We start from the raw sequence: 20,246 nt of genomic DNA on the forward strand, positions 1-20,246 counted from the left end.
GAGTCCAGACACCAGCTCTACCTGACTGCACATTCCAGCCAGTAGTCTCACCAGATCACAGAGAACAGGCAGCAGAACCATTTAATCTCAGAGCACAGGAAGTTCCCAGCCCAACTAGAGAACTTAACAACACAGGGTTGCTATAAGCTGGCCCACCCAGAAACCCTGGCTAGACTAAATAGTGAATGTTTATCATCACCAAAGAAAGCCTATAAAGGCTGGGAGAGGTGACAGTCTTCTCAAATGAGCAGGCATCAATGCAAGGACACAAGGATTATGAAAAGTCAAGGAAATATGACACTGCCAAAAGAAACTAATCAACCTCTAATCATAGACCTGGAAGAAATAGAGATATATAAAATGACTGACAAAGAATACAGAATAATACTCTTAAAGAAGTTCAAGAAACTCCAAGAAAATATGGATAAAAATTAAATAAAATTTAGAAAACAATTTGTGAACAAAATGATAACTTTGACAAAGAAATGGAAACAATAAAATAATACAAATGCCAGAGATAAATAATACAATAACTGAATGAAAAAATTCTCTAAAAAGCTTCAGCAACAAACTTGATTAACCAGAAGAATCAGTGAGCTCAAAAATAAAATACTAGAAATTATCCACTCAGATGAGCAAAATGAAAATAAATGTAAAAAATGAAGAAGGTCTGTGGGAATTATGTGGCACTACCAAGTTAACCAGTATTTGCATAATAGGAGTTCTAGCAAGAGAAGAGAGGTGAAAAAAAAAGGTCAGAAAGCACATTTAAGAAAATAATGGCTAAAAACTTCCCAAATCTGGGAAAAGACAACAACATCCAGATACAAAAAGTTCAGAGGTCTCCAATCAAATTCAACCCAAAGAGGAATTCACCAAGGCACATCCTAATAAAATTATCAAAAATTACAGACAAAGAATACTGAAAGCAGTAAGAAATAAGAAATATATCACATTCAGGGGAGCCCCAGTATTATGTTCAGCAGATTTCTCAACAAAAGCCTTGTAGGCCAGGAGAGAGTGGGAGGATATATTCAAAATGCTGAAAGAAAACAAAACTATCAACCAAGAGCATTTCACCCAAGCTACCCTTCAGTTGAAAACTACATAAAAACTTTCCCACACAAACAAAACCTAAGGGAGTTAATCACCACTAGACTTGCCTTGCAGGAATTGCTAAAGGAAGTTCTGTAAGCTAAAACAAAAAGATGCTAATTATTATAATAGCAAAAAATGTATGAAAATAAAAAACTCAATGGTATAAATAATCTGTAGTCATAATTAAAATTCTCTAATACAATTGCTCCTCTACCTATGACGTGGTTACATCCCAATAAACCCATTGTTAGTTGAAAATATTGTAAGTTGAAAATGCCTTTAATACACTTCAATGGAACCAGACAAGGTTGCCCATTATCTCCACTTCTATTCAACAAAGTGCTGAAAGTCCTTGCCAGAGCAATCAGACAAGAGAAGGGAATTAAGGGTGTCCGAATGGGGGAAGAAGAGGTCAAACTCTGACTCTTTGCTGATGATATGCTATTATACCTAAAAAATCCCAAGGATTTAGCCAAGAGACTCCCAGAATTGATAAACAAATTCAGTAAAGTCTCTATTCAATAAATGGTGCTGGGAAAACTGAATATTCACATGCAGAAGATTGAAACTGGTTCCCCATCCCTCACCTCTCACAAAAATCAACTCACGTTGGATAACAGACTTAAAGTGCAAAACCTTAAGAATTCTGGAAGAAAATGTTGGGAAGTCTCTTTTAGACAATGCTCTAGGTAAAGAATTTATGAAGAACTCAAAGCAATTACAGCAGCAACAAAAAAAATGGGATCTGATCAAATTAAAAAGCTTCTGCACAGCCAAGGAAACTGTTCTTAGAGCGAACAGACAACTTACAGAATGGGAGAAAATATTTGCTTTCTACACATCCAATAAAGGACTGATAACAAGAATCCATATAGAACTTAAGAAAATCAACAAAAAAAAATCAAACAACCCCATCAATAAATGGGCAAAGGACATGAACAGAAAGTTTTCAAAAGAAGACAGACTAATGGCCAGCAAACATATAAAAAAGTGCTCAACATCTCTAATCATTACAGGAATGCAAATAAAAACCACAATGAGATATCACCTAACTCCAGTGAGAATGGCCTCTATCAAAAAGTCCCAAAATAACAAATGCTGGTGTGGATGTGGAGAGATAGGAACACTCTTACACTGCTGGTGGGACTACAAATTACTACAAACCCTGTGGAAAGTAATTTGGAGATACCTCAAAAGGTTAAAAATAGAAATACCATTTGATCCAGCAATCCCACTACTCGGCATCTATCCAAAGGAAAAAAAATGCATTCTGTAATAAAGACATCTGCACTGGAACATTTATAGTAGCACAATTCACAATTGCAAAGATGTGGAAACAACCCAAATGCCCATCAATACATGAGTGGATTAATAAAATGTGGTATATGTATACCATGGAGTTCTACTCAGCCAGAAAAAAACAATGGTGATATAGCACTTCTTGTATTATCCTGGATAGAGCTGGATCCCATTCTACTAAGTGAAGTATCACAAGAATGGAGAAACAAGCATCACATGTACTCACCATCAAATTGGTATTAACTGATCAACACTTAAGTGCACATGTAGTAATAGCATTCATAGGGTGTCGGGCATGTGGGAGCGGGGAGGAGAGGATGGGTATATACACACCTAATGGGTGCAGTGCCCATCGTCTGGGGGAGAGACATGCTTGAAACTCTGACTTAGGTGGGGCAAGGGCAATATACGTTACCTAAACATTTGTATTCCTGTAATATGTTGAAATAAAAAAAAAACTTTTAAAAAGTCTTTAATCCATTTTGAGTTGACTTTTGTTCATGATGTGTGATAAGGGTCCAATTTCTTTATTTTACAAGTCACTATCTAGCTTTTCCAACACTATTTGTTGAAGAGATTCTCCTTTTTCCTTGTGAATCCTTGGCGTCCTTGTCAAAGATCAGTTGACTCTATATGCAGTATTTTTTCCTGGCTTTCTCTTCTGTTCCACTGGTCTATGTGTTTGTTTTTATGCCAGGACTACACTGTTTTATTTGCTGTTACTTTTTAATGTATTGCAAAATCAGGAAGTGTGATGCCTCCAGCTTTGTTCTTTCTTGTAATTTTTTGGGTTATTTGGGATCTTTTCTGATTCCATATGAACTTTATGACTTTCTTTTCTAGTTATATAAAAACGCCACTGGGATTTTGACAGGGATTGTATTGAATCTACATTTTGTTTGAATAGTATGGATATTTTAACAATATCAAGCCTTTCAATCCATGAGCATAGGATTTTTCCATTTGTTTTGGTCTTCATTAACTTCTTTTATCAATATTCTGTAATTTTCAGTTTACAAGTGTTTCACCTCTTGGTTAAGTTTATTCCTACATATTTTATTCTTTTTGATGCTATTGTAAATAAAATTATTTTCTTAATTGCCTTTTCAGATATTTCATTGTTAGGTCTATATCCTGGATGATCATTGATGCAAAAATACTTAATGAAGTATCGGCAAATATAATTCAACAGCACATTAAAATTATATATATATATATATCTCAAAAACATAACATGGCCAAGTGGAATTTATTCCTGGGATGCTGGGATGTAAAAATGGTTCAATATATGCAAATTAATTAATGTGATACAGCACATTAGCAGAATGAAGGATCAAAATCATGTCAATAGATGCAGGAGATGTATTTGACAAAATTCAACACCATTTTATGATAAAAATGCTCAACAAACTAGATATACTAGGAATTTACTCCAACATATAAAGGCCATATATGTAATGCCCATAGCTAACATCTTATTCAATTGTGAACAACTGAAAGATTTCCTTCTAAAATCAAGATTAAAACAAGTGTGCCCACTCTTGCTACTTCTTTTCAGCATATTACTGAAAGTCCTGGCCAGAGCAATTAGGCAGGAATGGAAATGAAAGGCATCCCAATCAGGAAAGAAGAAATAAAATAGCATCTGTTTGCAAATGACATAATCTTACATATAGAAAACCCTAAATGTTCAGAAAATATTGTTGGAAATAGTAAATAAATTTAATAAAGCCATAGGATAGAAAATCAACATAGAAAAAATTACATTTCTGCTTTTCTATATACATTTTTTATAGTTGCATGCTTCTGAGATTTGAGGTAGAATTTTCCCCAAAAATTATTTTTCCTGCCTCAGTAAGACTCATCTGATGAAAAACAGTTCATCTTTTTCTGTTTTCTACCCTCTAGATACATAATTTTCTAGTGATGGGTGAGGTGTTGAAAACTATATAAGAACAGAGAATCCATTTTTAAATACTAGAGTCAAACAATTTAATAAAATCTTTACTCTCCCAAAATTAGTACCTTTTTTGCTTACAAATGAGTGCTTTGGGAGTCTTTTGAAGTATTTTATGTCAGCGATTCATACACTTAGAAGTTTTCATTCTATCTTCAAGCATACTAAAGCAAAAAACCTACAATTAGAGTGTAGGATCCTAATGCTTGTTATAAGCGCTCTCTTAAATAACCCTCTAAAGATTTTAGTTACTCTCAATGCATACTTTCTTGGCATGACAAGTTGTAAACAAGTATTCTCTATACCAGTGTCTGGCAAGATTTTTTTGTAAATGGTCCGATAATATATATTTTAGTTGTTGTAGATTGCATATAATCTCTATCAGATCCTCCTCTTCTCATCTTCCTTCTCCTCTTCCTCCTCTTCCTCTTCTTCAAACTCCTCCTTCTCATTCTTTTTCTAACTTTTTAATGATGTAAAGATAATGACAGTAACCCACACATTCTTAGCTAGCAGGCCTTACAAAATAGGCAGCTTGTCCAATGTGGGCATGGCTTTAAACTGATAACATGTTTTTTTCTTTCTTCTTTTTTTAAATCATAAACTGATTTAAAGTGATAATAAGCTGAGTATATTATTATGGAAGCAATTATATTCATGTCTAATTACTACTAGAAAGAACAGTTCAATATAAATTCTGTCAAAATCAAAGTAATTATTTAGAGTTAAAATTATTCTTTGTTCAATAGATGATTCTAAGCAAACATATCTAGTAAGCTGATATTTTTCAGTTGTGTTGCTTTCTTATCTAGGAGTCTTAAAAGTCAGTATTACCTAAAATTAGACATTCCGTAGAAGCCAATTTGAGGTTATTTTAGAAATGTGTAATACAACTTTTGATCTTTATTCTTGGTATTTCCTAGGTTAAAAAAATTCTTTATTGAAGAACTCTGGGTTTTAAGTGGGTATTTGTTCACATAAATAGAAATAAAACTGCTATCTATGTTATGATAATGTTTATCGTCATCCCTGTTTCACCTAGCTCTAGACTCTTGAATTAAATTATTGAAGTTATACTTCTCACTAACACATGAGTCACTCACTGTCTAGAGATTTCAATTTCACAAATGAAGCTAACAGTCTGGTGCAAACTATCATAACTTACATTGCAGAGATGCTTCATCTGACTTAGAATAGTCATTTGCTGGATTCTCAAGATATAAATCTGATCACATCACACTTTTTGAAATATTTCATGTCTTCTCATCACCTACCAATTAAAATTTCACTTACCTTATTAATCTATTTCCTAGCACTAATCCACTTATATGTTATGCTTTAGACACATCAAACTACTCACCAATCCCCAAACATATATTTTCTCTGCCTAAAATGCCATTCCCCAATTTCTCTACACAAAAATGTCTATATATTCTTCATTCTATGACACCATTTGACTGAACTAAATTTGACGTTTAAAATTCCCCAAGGGAAAAGTGATGTTTAATTAGTGAATTTCTTCCAATACATGCCAGACACTTTAAAGAGGTAGATTTTAATAAAAGGCAATATCAAATCTCAGCAGAGAACACTTGTCATAGACATCTATTTTCTAGAATATCTTAAGATCAGTCAAGACATACCAAACTCCATAGTAGAGTGTTTTTACATAAATTTTGCTTGTAGATTTAAAGATTTGAAATAAATGGTCTTCAAAAGCAGGGCCACATGAATAAACTATGCCGTTCAAATCCCATCTGTTGAAATTGCAAGAAGTGGGAATTAGGTGATCTTAATTATTCACATGAGAGTGAATTGATATCATCATCTGTTCCTAGGCAGAAAGACTCATGATAACATTATATTGTCCAGAGATTCTTACATGCCTTTGAGTTTACAACAAAAGTAAACCTGGAAGAGTGTGCAAAAACATTTGTTAAGAATAAATCCCATCATATTTTCTCACAAAGCCCTTTGCCACTCTTTAACATCACAATTTATTTGTAGATAGTTGTGCTTCAAAAGTACTATTTGGGGGTTTCATTTAAAAGTTAAAAAGTCTTTTGAGAAAGAGCTGATTCACAGTACTAAGATTTATGTGCAAGGTCTTTGCACTATTAAGAAGAGATACACTAGAAAGTTGCTAACATACTTCTGAAATTATATCCAAAGGAACTATCATCTTACAAGAGGAAGTCAATGCCATTCTATCTCTATGCAATCATTGAGCCAATTCATTTTAAGCAGGAAACACCATTTTTACTTTAAAGGAGAAATAAGATCAAAGAACTTTAGCACAACTTTAGAATGAAGCAGGTTGTCTTGAGTCATTGGGTGATTTTAATCTAACTAACATCTAATGATAAAATAAAAATAGAAAAATTATAAGTACCTATGAACAAGGCATCTGGTATCTCAAAATATGAGTATATGTTCTATGATTTCCTGGTTAAATAATTACATTAGTAATGGAGGAAATGATGTTATTAATGCTAAATATTACTAGTTATGTCAATATTTTGGTTATCATTGTTTAACTTGAAAGTCTACAGGTATATGCAACAATGACTCAAGTAGATGTTAGGCTAGAATAGTTTTTGCCAGAAAAAGTTCTTTTGAAACAGGTTAATTCACCTCTTGAATATTTAACATTGTCTACCAAAATAGCCATCAGATCAGGGCTTTAATGTAAATAAAAAGTTAGCTATGAAAATATTAATATATATTCAGAGTGAAAAAGAGTATTCATTTCATCTGTTAGCATTTTAGCAACAAATTTTTAACAAGGGAACCAATTGAGTTATAAACAATTTATCTGTTCACATTATATACTTTCAATTTTAATTAATATTATATCCTTTTGGAAACAGAAGTATAAATTAAGTTGCATTAAACTAAATATGTGTAAATCACACAGAGAATTATAGCTTTTATTAGTGTAATTATTAACATTAAATTTGTATTAACTTTTTAAGAGAGTGATTACATTCATACTTTTATTTCCATGTGAACTTATCATAGAATGTGATATTACTCTATTTTAAAAATGAGTCAAAGCAGTTTTATTCCCTTAGAGCTACAATAAAATCATTGTAAAGCCAAAATTAGAATTATAAATTATTTTACATACCAGTGAAAAGTGAATTCAGTCATCTGAATACTTTTCCACCTGTTTTGGTATCAACTAGACCAGAATTTTCTACAATATGGTTGCTTTCTACAATCAGTAAAGAAATGGTTCTGATGGACTAGATGGTAAAACTATCCAATTAAACTGGTTGTGTGCAAAGACATGAACAAAGCCTAACATCATACCTTATGACGGAGAGCTTTCAAATGAAATCTTTTTAGTATAGTTTATAAATAGATTGCTATTTTAAAACCATTATGAGTTGTACTTAGGAACTAAGACACATATAATACATAAGTAGGCATATACTAAGAAAATATTTTAAATAGTTAATTTTACTCATGGCAGTTACTATATTTTAAAAGTTAAGAAATATTTAAAATTTATTGTAGTTGAAGTCACAAGATCACTCTTATTTATATCATGCAACCACAATGATTCCAGAGTTCATTATGTAATTGTTGCAACTTTCAAAATCTAGGGGATTAATTAATGACCAAAGCTAACAGATTGTCAGTTAATTGTACTAATATAAATATTTGTGAAAATCTGTTAGACTTAATGATTTAAAGATTATGAAAAAGAGTCCCAAAACAATTTTCCTTCTCTTTTTTGGCATTAATGACTCTATTTTAACCAAAGAGTAGTTCCCATGTAATTGTTTTTGTGTGTTAAAGATATGACATGGCAAATTAGAACTGGTGTGGCATTGAAATAGGAGGTGAAATAGAAAACCTATTGCATAACAAAGATCACTGAGAATCACCTAAGCAAATGCAGATTACTAGCTGAATTGCACAAAGCTTCATAATATAAAATACTATTCATTATTGTAGTAGACATGACATTAACACAACATTCAGGGAAGTTATTTAATGCTTAATTAATATGTTTATTCCACTTTCTCCCCAAAAAAAGTCACAAGAAAAATAGATGAAGCCAAATATTACTATTAAGTTTCAGACTTTCTAGTGCAGTAAATATGATATGAATGGTAAACTAATGATCTTTTTATTCTATTATTTTTTTATTACAGAATATTAGTGGGTACAAATGTTTTGGTTATATAAATTGGCTTTTCACCACACGAGTCAGAGCTACAAGTGTGCCCATCCCCAAGACAGCATGCACAACACCTGCTAGGTGTAAATTTACCCATGCCCTCCTCCCCTCTCCCACCTGCCCAATACCAGATGAATGTTACTTCCATATGTGCACATAAGTGTTGATCCATTAGGACCAATTTAATGGTGAGTACATGCAGTATTTGTTTTTCCATTCCTGTGATATTTCACTTAGAAGAATGGACTCTAGCTCCATCCAAGATATTACAAGAGGTAGCTCACCATTTTTAATGGCTGAGTAGTACTCCATGACATACATATATATATATATGTATATATATATGGCACATTTTATTAATCCACTCATATATTGATGGGCATTTGGGTTGTTTCCACGTCTTTGCAATTCTGAATTGTGCTGCTATAAACATTTGAGTGCAGATGTCTTTACTATAGAATGTCTTTTTTTGCTGTGAGTAGATACACAGTAGTGGGATTGCTGGATCAGATAATAGTTCCACTTTTATTTTTTTTAACTGTGCTACCATTTTTATTAGAGCGTCATTGACAAAGTCTCTTGAGTGTTGCCTCCCTACCCAATTTCCCCTTCAGCCCTTTGGTTTGTTGAGTGTAAAAACTTTTAGGAAATCAGAGCTCTCCCCAAGCCTACAGACCTACTGGATCAGTCTCCATGGAGAAATCTGGGGACAAGGATCCTAGATTGTTAGCAAGGCTTTAGGTGTTTCCTGTGGTCAAGCACATTTGGCAATTTCTGGAACATTAGTGTGGTCCCAACCACTAAGTAAATTTCAAAGCCCTGAAAAACAATAAAATATCCCAAAACATTCACACCTGAAGGTGATAGAACTGTGGGCCTTACAAATTTTATACAGACATGGAAAACTTTTATAACAGAAAATAAAACCTAAAATGTTAGCTGTTTATCACCTTACAATTGGCATAGTCTTTCTGTAAACATCGGCCTGTGTAACCACCCCAGCAATCCTCATACGGAGGTAGAGTCAAGATTTTTATTCACCCTATTTTATGAAGAAGGAACCTACTGTTGGAGCAGTCAAGTGACTTCCCCAAGGTGTCTCTGCACCAAGGGCAAAGTGAGGACTCTCCCAGGGTTGCTCTTCCCAGCCCAACACACCTCCCAAACAGGCCCACAACCCCACACTCACCTCTTTCTGGGCCACCTGGAAGGGAATGGCCTTGCACAAGTGCTGCTGAGTGATAGTGCTCCAGTGGGTACGGTAGTCAAGGACGGTAATCTCAGGCCAGATGTACATGTCATAAGGACGTCGCCGTGGTAACTCACCACGGGTCAGCGGGCCAGCTCACTGACCCGTCCTCGGGGTCCTGTGCCCACCATCTCACAATCGATGGCTACGTACTTGCTGGGCAAGGGCCCAGGGGCTTCCCTGGGGTCGGGCCTTCAGCTGCATGGGGCACTGCCAGATCCAGCCTGGGATGCCGCCTCCTGCTGCTAGCAGCTTCTGTGCTCAGTGTTGGCCCCGAAGGGCTGAGCAGCGGGGAAGCCCCTGGCTCAGCAGCCCCTGCTCCTGCAACAAGGCCTTCCGCACCATTAACCGCTGGTGCTGTCCGCTCCTCCCCTTGTGCCCTCACCCAAGCACATCCTTGGCATTCAGGTGAGCCAGGGAAGGGCACAGGCACTGGGCAGACTGAGGGGCTTCCCGGAGTACCATCCCAGTCAGTCCACTGCTAGGGGCAAGGGAAGCCAGGTAGATAATCTCCCAGCGGGGCAGCAGCTGGCAGCGGCAGCTGGGCAGAGCCCCACAGCCCAGCGCTGCCCTCTCTGGCTCAGGACCCCCAAGCAGGGCAGGGACAGGGCTGGGGCGGCGCCTGGGGCGGCCTGCACAGCTGTTGTCCTGAGGAGCCGGGTCAGCCAAGCCTCAGAGTACCCCGAGGTAGGCCCAGAATGCCCTGCCTCAGCCCACCCTACCCCCTGTCCCTGAGGCATCTTCTTCATAAATTCTTTACTTAGGCTGATGTGTATAAGAGTTTTTCAAACATTTTGTTCTACAATTCTTATGGTTTCATGACTTAGGTTTAAGTCTGTTATCCATTGTGAATTGATTTTTTGATTTTTTGTGAGAGGTGTGAGGTGTAGATCTTGTGTCAGTCTTCTACATGTGGCTCTCCAATTTTCAAGCACCATTTATTGTACAGGGATTCTTTTCCCCAGTGTATGATTTTTTTCTACTTTCTGAAAGATCAGATGGGAATATGAGGATGGTTTTATATCTGGGTTATCTGTTCTGATCCATTGGTTTATGTGTCCATTCTTCTGTTAATACCATGCTGTTTTGATTGCTGTACCACATTTTATTAATCCAGTCATGTATTGATGGACACTTGGGTTGTTTCCACATATTTACAATTGTGAATTGTGCATCTATAAACATTTGAGTGCAGATGTCTTTATTATAAAATGTCTTTTGTTCTTTTGAGTAGATGCCCAGTAATGGGATTGCTGGATCAAATGGTAGTTCTACTTGTATCTCTTTGAGGTATCTCCATATTACTTTCCACAGAGTTTGTACTACTTTGCAGTCCCAGCAGCAGTGTAAGAGTGTTCCTATCTCTCCACATCCATGCCAGCATTTGTTGTTTTGGGACTTTTTGATAGAGGCCATTCTCACTGGAGTTAGGTGATATCTCATTGTAGTTTTGATTTCCATTTCCCTAATTGTTAGAAATGTTGAGCACTTTTTTATATGTTTGCTGGCTATTAGTCTGTCTTCTTTTGAAAAGTTACTGGTCATGTCCTTTGCCTATTTATTGATGGGGTTGTTTAATTTTTTTTTTGTTGATTTTCTTAAGTTCTATATGGATTCTTGTTATCAGCCCTTTATTGGATGTGTAGAAAGCAAATATTTTCTCTCATTCTGTAGGTTGTCTATTCACTCTAATGATAGTTTCTTTGAATTAATTTTTGTGAGTGTTGAGAGTTGTGGATCCTGTTTCAATCTTCTACATGTGGCTATCCAATTTTCCCAGCTCCATTTATGGAATAGGAATTCTTTACCCCGGTATATATTGTTGCCCACTTTATCAAAGATTGGATGGCAATATGTGGGTGATTTTATAACTGGGTTCTCTGTTGTTTTTCATTCATATAAGTCTCCATTTTTGTGGCAGCACCATGTTGTTTTGGTTACTATAGCCTGGTAGTGTAGTTTAAAGTCTGCTAAAGTGATGCCTCCAGATTTGTTCCTTTTGCTTATGGTTGCTTTGGCTATTCAGGGTCTTTTCTAGTTCAATATAAAGCATAGAGTTATTTTTTCTAGATTTGTGAAATATGATGTTGGTATTTTGATGGGGATTGAATTGAATCTGTAAATCACTTTGGGCCACACAGACCTTTTAACAATGTTGATTATGCTGATCCATGAGCATGATTTGTTTTTTTCATTTGTTTACATCATCTGCAATTTTCTTCCTTAGTGCCTCATAGTTCTCTTTGGAGAGCTCTTTCACCTCCTTGGTTGAATATATCCCTAGATATTTTATTTGCTTTGTAACTGTTGTGAAAGGTATTGAGTCTTTGATTTGATTCTCAGCTCTCTGTTAGTGTTCAGGAATGCTACTGATTTGTGTACATTGATTTTGTAACCTGAGACTTTGCTGACTTTATTTGCCAGTTTGAGGGGTGTCTTCATGGAATCTTTGGGATTTTCTAGATATAAGATCATATCATCAGCAAAGACTGATAGTTTGAACTCCTCTTTCCCCATTTGGATACACTTAATTTTCTTTTATTGCCTGATTGCTCTGGCTAGGACTTCCAGCACTCTGTTGAATAGAAATAGTGGCAGTGGGCATCCTTATCTTGTTCCAGTTCTGAGTGGTAATTCTTTCCACTTTTCCCCATTCAGTGTGATGTTGGCTTTGGGTTTGTCATACATAGCTTTTATAATTTTGATGTATGTTCTATCTATGCCTATTTTCTTAGGAGTTTTTATCATAAAAGTGTGCTGAATTTGGTTGAATGCTTTTTCAGAATCTATTGAGATGATCATTTGATATTTGTTTTGCTTCTGTTTATGCTATGAATCACATTTATGGATTTACATATGTTGAAGTATCCTTGCATCCCTGGGATGAAGCCCACTTTGTCGTGGTGGATTATTTTGGTTTTTTTTTTTTTTTTTTTTTTTTGATGTGATGCTGAATTTGGTTTGCTAGAATTTTATTGAGGATTTTTCATCTATAGTCATAAGGAATATTGGTTTATGGTTTTTAAAGTGGTTGCTCTGATTTACAATCACATATTAAATTTTGTTTTACATAATTGATATTGTGCTATAGACTTTATCTGTCTTACTTTTCTCCCTCAGCACTAGATTCTAAAGATATATTCATGCTGCTATAAATAGGTGTAGTTTTGGTCTCTACTTACATCAGAGTATTCCAAAGTTTGCATCTACCACAGTTTTTAAGCCTTTGAAATAATTTTAAATTTGCAGAAGTGTTGCAAAGGTGGCACAGTCATCCCATATGTCCTTCAGCCAACTTCCACCAATATTAATAATTTAAATAGTAATGCTGTAGTTATCAAAACTAAGAGATTATCATTAGTATAAGCTCTAATAGTATCCAAACCAAAGACATTTTTTGGACGTCCCTAATTTATCCACTAATGTTCTTTGACTTTTTCAGGATCTACTCTAAGATATACATTGTGTTTAGTCTGAATGTCCCTTCAATCTATTCTGATCTGAGAGATTTTCTTGTTTTTTCCTTGTCTTTCATGACCTTAACACTTTTGAAGGATACTTGTTAGGTATTTTGAAAAACATTCCTCCGTTTCAGTTGGTCTGATCATTTCTCATTATTAGACTAGGGTTATGGGTTTGGGGGAAGAATACCACAAAGGAAATGTACCCTTCTCATATCAGGGGTATAGGATATCACAATGCTATATTACTGATAATGTTAACTTAGATCACTTTGTTAAGGAGGGATCTGCAAATTTCTTCATTGTAAAGTTAATATTTTTCATATTCAATAATTTTTCCTTTAGAACCAAGTCACTAAATTCCACCCACAATTATGGGGAGGTAATTAAGCTCTGCCTACTTGATTGAGGAATATCAGACAATCCATGGATATTTATTGAAACCACACAATAACAAATACTTTGGAGGGGAATACTTAGAGATTATTCAATATATCATATTTCCACTTTGCGTTTCACCTTGTAATTTTTGCATTTGTTTAGGGAGCTTGCCTGAATCAATTACTGCTGTGGATATATAATGATGATTTTCTATTTCTCTTCTTGTTTTTACATTTATTAATTGGAATTCCCTAATGGGGGTATTGTGCCTATTTCTTCTTTCCTTTATTTATGAAATAATTTATTTTCATGAGTAGAAAACAATGAATATTTTTAAATTCTCTGGTTTATGGTCCACACAATGCTATTGTCATTTATTTAATTGCCCAAATTGTTCCAGCTTGAGCCATTGGGAGTTCTTTCAGGTTGGATCCTGTCTCTTTAACATATTCCACCATTTTGGATTTTTTGAGCACTTCTTTGCTTTCTGACATTAGAAAATGATCCAGGTTCATCTTGTATTTCCCTTTCCCCATTCCCAGAATCAGCCATTTCTCCTAGGTATCATGATTACTTTCATTGGAGAACAGTATTAGAAACCAAAATATGGGTGCTATGTATGTGGTTTGATAGTAGATTTCATTGATTCTAGGCCTCTGAGTAGACATAGCTAGGAGATATATATGTAGTAATCCATTTATTAATATATCTACATTTATTTCTGTATATATCTGTATATATGTTAAGATAAACATGAGTACATAAATTTGTAGTAATGTCTCCAACTCCAATATAGCAACACAGCATTCATCCTACATTATTATCTTGCTTATTTTTAATTTCTTTCTCTGACAGAGAAAAAGCAGGCCCTCATTATCTCTAGTAAATTTATTTACTCAACCCCAATATACATGTAAAGTAGTTTCAGTATTTATGAACCATATATCTGTGAGAAACACATTTATCAACTGGAGTACAGTGTTGTGTACAGTTATTTTTGTCTTAGCCTGAGGATATCTATACAACACATTGTTTTACGAAGTTATTTAGGTGATCTTAACTCACCACTCACATAATTAAGGTTATATCACACATTTGTTAACATAGATACATTTTTTTTATAGTCAGCATTCCATCCTGGGATCTCTCAATATCTTGCTTGATTTCTTAAAATTTTTATTTAGTAGCAATAAAGGTTAAACTTTGTGGTTTACAGTTTTATGCGTTTTGACAGATGCATAAGTCATATATTCACCATCAGAGTGTAATACAGAATAATTCTGTCTCCCTAAAAATCCCATTACTTGGCTTCATTATAACCAAGACTTTGCCCCTCTTCCTAATACCCAGAAACTATAAATCTGTTTTCTAGCTTATAGATTTTTCTTTTCCAGAATGTAAAATAAATTACATTATACAATGTGTGGGCTTTCTGGTTTGACTTCTTCCACTTCGGAAAAAAATGCATGTAAAATTTATCCATGCTATCGCACTTATCAGTAGTTCATTCCTTTATATTGCTGAGTAGTATTCCATGTGGTGGGTGTATCACTGTTTATTGATTCACCTGTTGAAAGAAAACATAGTTGTTTCCACTTTGGTGTTATGAATAAAGCTTTTATGAACGTTCATATTCAGGATTTTTTGTGAACATAGTTTTATATTTAAAGTGGGTTTCTTGTACCTAACATATTATTAGGTCTTATTTTTGTTGCTGTTATACGTTCTGGCAATCTCTGCATCTTAATTGGTTTTTTTTAGGAAATTCACAATTTCATTTTCTTGCATTTTAATAAGATATGCATAATGTAAAATTTACCATTTTAGCCATTTTATGTGCAGAGTTTTGCAGCACTAACTACATTCATGTTGTTGTGCAACCATCACCACCATTCATCTCCAGAACATTTTTATTTTCCACAACTTATATCAGGTAAACACTAATTCCATATTACCTCCCCTCCATCCCCTGGAAACTATCATTCTACTTTCTGTCTCTATGAATTTCACTACTCTGGATACCTCATATAAGTGGAAGCATACATTTGTACTTTTATGACTGGTTTATTTCATTAAGTGTAACGTCCTCAAGTTTCAGCCGTTTTTTAGCACATAATATTGGCATCTATCATTTGCCAATACCATGCTGTCTTGATTATTGTGGCTTTATAAATTTTGAAATCAGGTAATATGAATCCACCAACTTTGTTCTTCTTTTGCAAAATTGTTTTAACTATTCTAATTCCTTCCCCCTTTCATACAAATTTTAGTTTCAGCTTCTCATTATTTACTAGAAAACTTGAAATTCTCATTGGGATTGTTGAGTCTCTAGATAAAATTTGGGGAAATTGATACCTTACCAATATTGAGTCTTCCAATCCATGAAAATTATACATGTTTCTATTCATTTATATCTTCATTGACTGCTTTGATCAGTGTTCTGTGGCTTACTACATACAGAACCTGCACTTAATTTATTATTTTTTTACCTAAATTTTTCATTTTGATGCAATTATAAATGGCAATGATTTTTATTGCTGGTATATAAGAATACAATGGACTTTTATATATTGACCTTGTATCCTAAGAAATTGATAAACTTGCTTATTAGTTATTGAAGCTTTTATGCAGACGTTTTAAGATTTTCCATATAAAAATAATGCCATGTACTAATAAAGACAGTTTTATTTCTTTCTTTATGATCTTTAGGTATTATTTCTTTTTCTTAACTGATTCCACCACTAGGACTTTGAATAGGATGTTGATTAGGACAGGTGGAAGACATCCTTTTCTTATACCTGAACTGTTGACATTGTTGACGATGTTGACCATAGGTTTTTAATAGATGATCTTTTACAAATTAAGGAACTTCCCTCAGCAGGGCGCGGTGGCTCACGCCTGTAATCCTAGCACTCTGGGAGGCTGAGGCGGGCGGATCGCTCGAGGTCAGGAGTTCGAGACCAGCCTGAGCAAGAGCGAGACCCCATCCCTACTAAAAATAGAAAGAAATTATCTGGTCAACTAAAATATATATAGAAAAAATTAGCTGGGCATGGTGGCACATGCCTGTCATCCCAGCTACTCGGGAGGCTGAGGCAGTAGGATCGCTTAAGCCCAGGAGTTGGAGGTTGCTGTGAGCTAGGCTGACGCCATGGCACTCACTCTAGCCCAGGCAACAAAGCGAGACTCTGTCTCAAAAAAAAAAAAAAAAAAGGAACTATCCTTTTATTACTAGTTTAGTGTAATTTTTATGTTTTTTTTTCCTGCATCTATGGAGATGATATGTGGGTTTTCTTATGCAGTGACTTAATGAGAGGAAATTACACAAATATTTTAATTTTGGACAATTCTTGCATTCTTGAGAACACTTTTTGTTCAAGATATACTATCCTTTTGTATATATTTCTGGATTTGATTGGCTAATATTTTGAGGATTTTTTTCATTCATGTTCATGAGGGATATTGGTACTTTCCTTTTAATAATGTCTTTATCTGATTTTGTTTTTAGAACACTGCTTTTATCGTGTCAGGAGTTTGTATTATATGTGTTTCTCCGTCCTCTATTTTCTGGAATAAATTTTGTATAATTGGTATTATTTATTCCTTAAATGTGCACTAAAATTTGTCATTGAAATTATTTGGCCTATATTTTTCTTTATTGGAAAGTTTTTTTTTTTTTTTTTTGAGCAAGGAAGTAGACTTTTATTCAGAGAGCCAGCAAATTGAGAAAATGGTGGACTAATGTCCTAAAGAACCATCTTAAGCTAGTATAAACTTTAGGCTCCTTTTTGTGCTAAGGGAAGGGGGAAGAGGAGAGCGGTTGCAAGAGGTAACCGAGGACAGCTGGTATCTGGGCATCAGTGAGGGTCCAAGGAGGTTGTAGAACTTCTGAGTGTACCTTTCTGATAACTTTGGACTGGGTAAAAATTCTAGAACTCTAATAAAAAAAAATTGGACTCACAAAATTGCTAACTCAACATCAAGCAAAACAAGAATTGATTACATGAGCCTGAAATGATGAAGAATTATGATTTTTTCATGACTTTTTGATTGAAACATTGATGATTCTTTTATGTTTTGTTTTACAGATTTAAGAAAACTTGTAAGCTTTATGTAGGTTTGTAACAATTTGGTAAAGTGTAATTTTGTAAGCAAAATTGAAGCATTTACTCTTTCTCCCTGCTTGATCCCTCCAGAATTTCAAAACTATTAGTGAATATTCTTATTTTTATGACAATGTAGTTATTTATATAAGTTCAATAAGAATCTATTGTTCTTGTAACAGGAAACAGCTGGAAATGCTGGTTATATTACCAAGGCCTTAACTGGAAAGTCATCTTCTCAGATATGACCAAACAGTTTTTTTAAAAAAACTAAGGTTGACTTAAGGAGCCAATAAAAGCCCTTGAAAGGACTGGCCTGGTACCCTATCTTCATGGTTCCCTTACAGAGTTCCTAGCCTTGTGGTAAGTAAAGAATGTGACTTTGTGACAGGCCCAAGAACCCCAGAATATTTTGGGGAACTGAAGAAGAGAGGAATTCACCCAGGTACTATAGGTAAAGTCTTATGGCATGTCCATGGTTTGGCTTCCTAGTCTGGAGAAGCTTTTAAAGGTCTAAACCAAGATTCCTTATGATAAGTTCCAGCAAAGCAAATTTAAAAAGAGCCTATGTGGTCAATAACCATTCTTGCTGAATTTATGTAAATGATCAGTCCAAATATAATGAAATTAAACTTATTTTGCAAATAAATTGGACTTATTGTGATAGTCTTTGGTATAATGGGGGGACTAGAATGAGAAAAAACTGTGTTTCAGAAGAAATTGGCAAAGGGGAGAAAGAACATAGATTGGAAGAAAGAGAAAGGACTAAATTTGAGTACATTGTCTCACATCTTATTGAATTAATTTCTTAGTTATGAAAATAGGTCAGTTCAGTTGAACAATTGTGTCTCATTTTAGGCATTGGTGTTTAAGGCAGGTTTTCCTTGAAGTTAGGCCTCTATCTGGTGCAGGCATACAGGTATTTATAAAAGGCATTGCTATGGAAACAAAAGGAAAACAAAGGTTAATATCTGGAATAGTCTATAAGCAAGTCTCTTTAGAGTCTGGAGGGCAGTTGAGAAGATTTCTAGATTTGGGCTTGAGGCATTTTCAGTTGGAATGGGAAGACAATAGCAATCTGACAGATTATTCTGCATTGCACTTTGAATCAAGTGTTCCAGTGAACTTTCTGTCCATAAATAAGTTATTGTGGTGATTTCCCCAAAGTTTATATGAAGTTTTCTAGCTTTAGATTGCATGGTTTCAGAAAAAGCATAGTTTTAACTTTTAGTGATTCCAAATCAGAAGAGTGAAGAAAACTTGGAACGTTATTCTGGAGAGATGCAGATATCAGAGGAAAGTAAAGATTCAGGATTCAGTCCAGATTGCAGGTAAATAATAAAATCTCAAAAACAATGAACAGAGTTTGGGGGTCAAGGCTCTTGGCCCACATGGTGGTTCACTCAAAAATCAACTCACAATAAGGCAGATTAATAAGAGAAAAGGAATACAAATTTATTTAACCATGTGCACAGGGAGAATAACAGAGTGATTGCCCAATATCCCAATGGGATCCAGAAGCTTATATGCTGTCTCAAGGTTACGGAAAGAATGGGGGCTTGGATCTTGGCAAAAAGGTTATATAGGACTGGGATAAGCAGAATTCTATCAAGGGACAATAAATGATTACTAGGGAGAATAATTAGATTGGAGAACAGAAATTAACTTATAAATAGTATTCTTTGGAATTTAAATGATTCTTGGACACAGTCATTATCTTGTAAAGGGTCTTTTCATGTGTGGTTACATTCTTGGTCTTCTTTCCTGTAATGGATGATGAGGTATCAGGGAAGGAACCAAGAACAAGTGTTCTCTTCAGTGGGTCCATCCTATCTTTCTGTAGATAAGGGAAAAGTCTCTTCCAAAGCCTGTTGATCTCTAAGGGTTTTTAATTCAAAATACTCATTAAACCAGGGAGCCATATTTTGGCGTGAAGTTCTCTGCAATCCTTCAAAGGCTAGAATCTAATGACGAGTGTATTATAGTTTTCTTCTGGAAAGTTTTTAATACAATTTTAATTTCTTTAATAGATTTTACTATTTGTGTTTGTTTTTAATGAATTTTGGTAGTTTGTGTATATGTTAATTTTCTAGTGCTGTTGCTACAAATCACCACACTCTTAGTGTCTTATACAATACAAATTTATTATCTTACACTTCTGAAGGTCAGAAGTCTGACATGTGGCTCACTGGGCTAAAATCGAGGTGTTGGCAGAACTATTTGGGATGCTCTAGGGGCTAATCTGTTTTCTTGCTTTTTCCAGCTTCTAGAGAATACTTGCCTTACTTGGCTTCAAGAAAGCCATCTTCAAATCCAACTATTAATACATCAAATCTATCTCTGACTCTTCTTTGATCACATCGTGTATGTTTTCTATTGCTGCTATAACAATCACCACAAATTTAGTAGCATCAAACAATACAAATCCATTACCTCACAGTTCTGAAGTTTAGATACGTGAAATGGTTCTGCAGAATTAGTTGCATTTCTTTTGAAAGTTCTAAAG

General features: G+C 34.8%; 1 pseudogene; it reads right to left on the bottom strand.

Moving 5' to 3' along the window:
- Positions 1-9,588: 9,588 nt before the first annotated feature.
- On the bottom strand, positions 9,589-10,260 carry LOC138378938 (apoptosis-enhancing nuclease pseudogene; annotated as a pseudogene).
- Between the last annotated feature and the right edge of the window lie 9,986 nt (positions 10,261-20,246).

Source organism: Eulemur rufifrons, chromosome 30 (assembly GCF_041146395.1).
Source record: "Eulemur rufifrons isolate Redbay chromosome 30, OSU_ERuf_1, whole genome shotgun sequence".
Lineage (NCBI taxonomy): Eukaryota > Metazoa > Chordata > Mammalia > Primates > Lemuridae > Eulemur > Eulemur rufifrons.